We start from the raw sequence: 6,838 nt of genomic DNA, 5'->3' as shown, positions 1-6,838 counted from the left end.
GCAAAAAAGGGTGGCCAACAACACTGTTCCCATTGAAATGGAATGTAATTTGAATGTATGTTTTTTTTTTATTTTTAGTTAACAGCTTTTTACACAGAGTTTATAAGTTCATACAAACACTCTCCATTCATCTGATACTGGCCCGGCCCATCTGTCAAATTTTAAAACTCATTGTGGCCCCTGAGCCAACAAGTTTGCCCACCCCTAATCCAGATATTCACCATCTAGGGTACCATTTATTGCCCAGGTTGAATAAACAAGGGAAGAGCTCCGAATTCCATTTGGTAAGGATGGTAGGTATCTACATTGTCTGTCCCAAAAGACACAAAACAGAAATATGGGTAACACTGATGAAATTCACAATGAAGACACGTTAAAATAAAGGCGATAGACATCACTGGTTACCTTCTGTAAAGTGAATAACACAGGTAACCAATTTCTGACATTTCATCTAAAATGACTATAGTACCCATGTCTGCATTCATCACATTTCACACTGAAAGTCTTTTAACTAGGAACACCTCAGGCATGAATGCCACTGTAACAGATATAATTACAGCGGAGATAACGTTGAGCGTAAAACGCTTAAATGTTAAATGGATCAATTTTGTTGGATAGAAAACAGCGCATTCCCCAACTAAACATGTTGTGTGATGTACATGTATCAGTGCCTTTCATTCAATATTTAAAGAAAGCAGAAAGGTGTAATAAGTAAATATTGAAATACAGACCTCTTCCAGCAGTTGGTCAACTCTTCCCAAAATAGCTGTCTCCATTTGGTCTGCAGAGACTAATGCAGATAGCTGGGTGTATCGCAGCTTCTCCAAATCAGAAACCCTGGACTGCAGGTCAGAAGTTCTACACAAAACCAGGAGACTAAGAAGTAGAGAAAATACTGATACCAGGGCAAACCCACATCCCAAGAGTGCAGGGAACCTGCTGCACTTCCCAAAGTCCTCTGTCCTACAGGGGATGTTCTTACAACTCCTAGAGAAGACACTACTGTGGCTAGCAGCACCTTTCCACACTTCCTTCCCCTCCATGATGTCCAGAGGAACAATAAATAAATAAATAGAATAAATAATCCACAATTTTAATCCAAGGAGCAGAATCCAGAATTTTGGCTGACAGTTATTATATACCCAGGTGAATCAATAGCAGCCGTTTAGTAGATGCCAAGCAAGGTTACAGGAATGAGGCTGGGAGATGCAAATAAATCAACTTCTGCAGCTTTTCTATTTCCAAGGAATAAAATATAAATAAAAAAAATAGTGGAAAAAAGTTTTTGGAAAGTTCTGTCCTGTGGCTGTTCTGGTTTGTAGTTCCCTTCCTTGTCTGTGTGAACTTCACTGAGTTGTGAGAGTTGTAAAGAAGTCACACAAAAAAATCCCCATTAGGAAGGTGCAATTCTCAACTGTTTGGGAGCTGTGCTGTGGCTGATCCTCTCTCCTGTGTAACGTGACACACACTGCTCTCTCCTTGTGAACTGCAGGGATCAGATGAGCCAGCTGGAGCACCCCCCCCCTCTGTGTAACCTCCTCCACTCCTCCTTGCACACTCTCAACTGACTTATTTATTTATGCAAAGTGCCTGGGAGGGGATCAGACCATGGGACATCCTATCCCACCACCCCTCCAAATCCCCAGAGCACCTCTCATCAGCTTCCCTCCAGCTTTGAAGTGATACCCACTGCAGATATATATAGGAGACAGCAGGAAGGGTTTGTAAATCCAAGACTTTTTCTAATTCCAGCCCAATAGATAGACTGATAGTGCATCAAAATTGACAATTTCAATAGTAAAAAGTGATCTGCAACAGATCTGCTTTATCGTGATGCTAAAATCTGCTTTACTGTCATTCTATCTACATCTTTGAAATACTTGTCCTACAGTACTGAGGCACTGGGTCTATTTTCCCTAAGTAACGTGAACTGTATACTGAGAAGTACAGTAAAATGTGTTTTTGCCATATAAAACACAAATTCAACAAAGAGACCAGGTAAAAAAAGGTGATTCAACTTCTTTTTTTTTGTCAATGCTTATGTTAAAACCTGCAAAGAAGTAAAAATTCTCTTGATGTAATGTACTAAACGAGATGATATTTTGTGGTAAATGTTTATTTGAAATACATAATAAAGTTTAAAGTGGAACTAATGTTTCACTTAAAAAGTTTATGAGGAGGCAAGGCTTTATTGTAGACAAGGCTTTAGTGTAGACAGGTATAAGTGACAGGTAATGAAAAAAAAAACATACTCACCTGCCTGATCGCTCTTCACCTGAAAAATCACTTATCTGCCCTGAGCTCCTACGGCTGCTGTAAATGAATGAACTCCCGCACGCTTGCGCTGGAGTTACTTCTTCCTGGCGCAGCCAATCAAGATGCGTTTGAAGATCGGAACAAGGAAGAGAAGGAAGAAGTTTGTGAACAGGGACAGGTGAGTGTAAAAAAAGTTTAGTTCTGTGCTGATTGTTAATAAATAAAGCATACCTAAACTCAGAACATTCACTTTACAAAAAAGGTAGACAACCCTTTATTGTAAGGTAAAAAAAGTCAGTTTGTTTTTTAAGTGCAACACCCTTTTTTGGCCATCAAGAATGGCGATCAAGATGGAATGGGAGCCCTAAGCGCTCTTGGGTGCTCCTTCTGCTCATGCAAGACTTTTTGTGAGAAGAGAAAAATTTACCGATCTCACACATGCGCAGTGAGATCGCCAAGCTTTTTTTCCAACCTACGTCATCCGATCTCGCGCCTGGGTCGGGTGACATAGGAAGAAGAACCAGGAAGAAGAGGCGAAGATAGCAGCGCCAGAGACAGATGCCGGCACGACCTGGCACCCGATGGATTGAAGGTAATTGTTTTTTTGTTTTTTTTTTAGGCATTTTTAAGTTTAGTTCCTCTTTAATTCACCAGAAAAGTTATTTGTACTCATAATCGCAGTCACAGCCTGATCACAATTTATTAAACAACAATCACCTGTCCTTGCCCCATTGCAGCCGTTGCCATCTTCACCCAGTCTTCTTCCGGGTTCCTGATCTTTAGCCATCTTGATTGTCCAGACTTGAGAAGTCATTCATTCCTGGCAACCCAGAGGGATGCTGGGACAACCAGAACCCCAGAATTGTACACTAAACTTTAAAAAACACAAAAAAGTACTGATGTAAATTTTAAAAAGTGCAGAAATATAGTAATGATGTCACTGATCCCAAAATTAGGTAAATAATTCAAAATTAAAAAAAATATATCATTGGCACGTTAATTGGAGGGGAAAGGAAGACAACGATTAGCAGAATAAACTTCAGCTATTAACAGGCTGTAATCCTTAATTCTATTTTTATAAACAAATGATGAAAAATGATTGCACAAAAGTGCCATTTTGTCATTAGTATCATCTTTATCATTTTATTTTTTATTGAAAGTTGAAAGAGTTGAAAGTTCTATACCAACTGCAAAACACATGTAGGTGTACATCAGAAGATAGAAGATTGACGATTGACTCCTGCTTGTCATTTTTTGACAGTGACAGGAGAAAGATAAATATGTGACAGCGCAATAATATAAGTGTATATAATAGTATACATGGACAACTGAAAAACACTGGAAAGTGATGCATTTTGGGGTATGTATTATATATCTGATATGTCATTGCTGTTTTTTTGCACCTGATAAAGAAAAAATGTGCTTGCTGTTTGTCTCCATGAGAGCTCTGATCAGTGCCAGGGTGTGAGACGTAGCTGTACAAGACATGACTGCCAGACCCTGGCTATTACACGCATAAGCATTTCCAGCTCAGTATGATTCTAAGTGGAACAGGCATTTTCAGTACAGGTAGTATTGGCCCAACAAATTATGTGATGGTTAAGATTGACAAGCCAGGTTACAGTATACCAGTAGAGGATATGTTTAGCTAGGCTCAGGGTCAGCGGTTAAGGGATTACATTTAACGGTTAGGTTAAAGGTTAGTTATATGCTAGGGATAGGTTACTAATACTGAGAACATCCAGAATAACTGTTAGGGTGTTCAGTAAGGCAAGTTATATGTACAGATGACATTTTTGTTAGTTTTAAGGGGTGAATTTTTAGTCTTGAGGGATGTTAAAATGTAGTTTTAGAAGGCTATAGGACTGAGACGATGTGAGAAGGGAGAAAAGCACTGGGGGTGATGATAGTTGGGGAGGTGGGAGACATGGGTGACTACTCTGAAATTTGAATAAAATCTTTTATGTAAATATTTATGTTTGGTGGGTATGCAGTAAGGACTGAAGCATTAAAAAGTCACAAGAAATGTTCTAATTCATTAGACATTTACAAAAGGCGCATGGTAACAGTTGTTTTCTAAAAGTCTCTAGCCAAGCTGAATAAAATATAATGTATGACCATCCTAACTCTTAATGTTTGTGCCTGTTGATGAACACTGACAGATAAATATAAATGAACTTTAAGTACATTTGTTTGCCAATCACATTGTATTTGCAAACACAGAAGTTTAAAAGAATCTATTCTAACACATATATACATATGCTCTACTATGTATAGTGTAAATTAAACTATAACAGCATGGAGAAATACCTAAAACATATGTGCATGTATCCTGCAAAAAAAAGTAAAAAAGTAAAAGTATAACTAGATTGCAAAGCAAGTAGCATACAAGAAAAATGATGTTTAAAAAGTATTTTACAATTGCAGACCTCCTACCTGGTGTGAGATGGAGTCTCTGCTTGAAAGAGCTTACAATTCAGAGAAAACTGATGGTATTATGCGATAGCTGGCGGTATTGTGAGCCAGTTGATGGTATTTTAAAGCTCTTTTTCAGGTCTTAACAAAGGCTGTTATTCATTTCAAAAAAACATTGTTGGGGATTAATCTCCCGCATCAAACATGCATTGCACAATGCCACCAGTTGAGATAATATTTGCTTCTAAATTCCATAGGTCCTGCAGCATGCAGAGTAGGTGTTAAAAAAGAAGAAATCAGCCCATACTGATATGACACAAAGTAAGACTAAGAGTTTATAAAGAAGAATAAAAATGAGAGGTGTGACAACTGAATGATTTTAAAATCAATGAATAAAAGAATTGTCCTACTATATATATAAAATGTTACATTCACTATGCAGAAAGCATTGGTGCAAATGAAATGCAATCTATAAATCGCTACTGGGAGAATCTACAAATCTGCAAATAAAACATAAGTTGGATTTTGCATTTTTATAAAATGTGAAATTCCAATCAAAACATTACAATATTTGTACAATTGAAAATAGCTAAAATACATCATACAATACGTGTTGATTAAGATTACCTGATTAATGATGTCGTCTCACTCATATGACCTCTGATTTGCTAAACATTGATTTGTGGTTAACTTTTTTAAGCTATTACACACTACTGTCTTTTTTCTTATAATACTGAATAGGAGGACTTAGTTTCAGTCTGCAGGCTGAGGGCTTCTTTGTATGTCTGTGCCCTTACCAACATATTCATGTATGGGGAAAACCTTCCCCTATGCTGCAATGCGTAGGCTAGGCTGTCATAGGATAAAAGATAGGAAAATATTGGGCAACTGAAAACCTAGAATATATCTGTTTGCATTTTCACATTGTTACATTCTTAAAATCTAGAGATAGAGCTAATTAGTAAAAATGCTAGGATGAATGTTTTATGATATGCCCTTCCACCAGTTTAGAGGGTCAGGCCATCCAGAATTGGTATTCACATCTTGTTGGATTCTAGGGTATTAATCCCTCAATTTTAATTTTAGTACTGCCAAGTAGCTCTCTCTGATCTATGGAGAATAGCACAGTTCAGGAACCAATGCAATCGTAAATCCTGATATATATAATTCTCCACAGACTAGCTATCTTTAAAATTTCTCTGATGCCAGTCAAAAATGATTTAAGAAATAGGCCATGGCTAAAGAAAAATAACAATAATTAAATGTTCAGCAGACAGTACCTTCTATCTTTGGTCACTTTCAGATGCTAATCTTCAGCATCCAGGATCCAACACACTTCTGGAAAAATGAGTGTGGTTGGAGCCACCAGGTGGAGCCTCAGAGAGGTTAGGGGCCAGTTACCCCACACACCTGGTAGTGTAAAGGAACCGTAGCCCCCATAGCTCTTCAAGAGAATAAAAACTAGGGCCGCTGCCCTACTGTTATGTAATTTTTGGTTGTTGTTGTTTTGGTTGACCACTTTTACGTAAATTTTTAGCCAAAAAAATGACAAGCTTGCATTTTACTGATTTGCTGGGCTCTAAACCAATTTGAAACACTTTTTTTATTTAAGTACGAGGGGTAAGTTCCTGTGCCAAGTAAGGTGGGAAGATTAGGGGCTGGGTGAATGCTTACATTTTAAGCAGATTTAAAAGTTACCTATTTGGTCTAAAAATGTATTCACTATTACACATGTGCCTCAAACTGATATACTTGAAAAATCACATATTTGTTTTTTTGTACTAGAGGAATTTGTTGGAGAGAAGGTGGATTTCATATACAGACCATTGGTTTATTACAAAAATAATCATCCAAACAGTTAGGTTCTTTACTGAATCTGATAAATATAGCAATGCAGAATAAAAAATGTCTGTATAGAAGGTATATATATATATATAGTCAGTTTATGTTATGTGAGGGATTTATTAGGAAAAAGCAGTAAGACATTCATACCAACAGGATGCAGGGTTTCTGCTTACACAGTATTCAGAACATTCAGGGTGTTGCCATGAGGGTCTATTAGAGGCATGACTATGGAGATAGTAAAGAGCAGAGTAATGTGTGTGCTTTATATAAAGAGAAGAGCGCAAATATAGAGTTGCGAAAAGAGAAAGATTTGTAAAGAAAA

General features: G+C 37.4%; 1 long non-coding RNA gene across 1 annotated transcript in view; it reads right to left on the bottom strand.

The window, feature by feature from the left end:
- LOC140339630 (uncharacterized) overlaps positions 1-1,452 on the bottom strand; it is a 53,940-nt gene extending 52,488 nt beyond the window's left edge. Inside the window, exon 1 of the long non-coding RNA XR_011922497.1 lies at positions 732-1,452. This is a non-coding gene — a long non-coding RNA (uncharacterized lncRNA). The remainder of the gene's footprint in view (positions 1-731) is intronic.
- Between the last annotated feature and the right edge of the window lie 5,386 nt (positions 1,453-6,838).

This window comes from Pyxicephalus adspersus, chromosome 10 (genome assembly GCF_032062135.1).
Source record: "Pyxicephalus adspersus chromosome 10, UCB_Pads_2.0, whole genome shotgun sequence".
NCBI lineage: Eukaryota > Metazoa > Chordata > Amphibia > Anura > Pyxicephalidae > Pyxicephalus > Pyxicephalus adspersus.
This window is presented reverse-complemented; position numbering and strand designations above follow the sequence as displayed.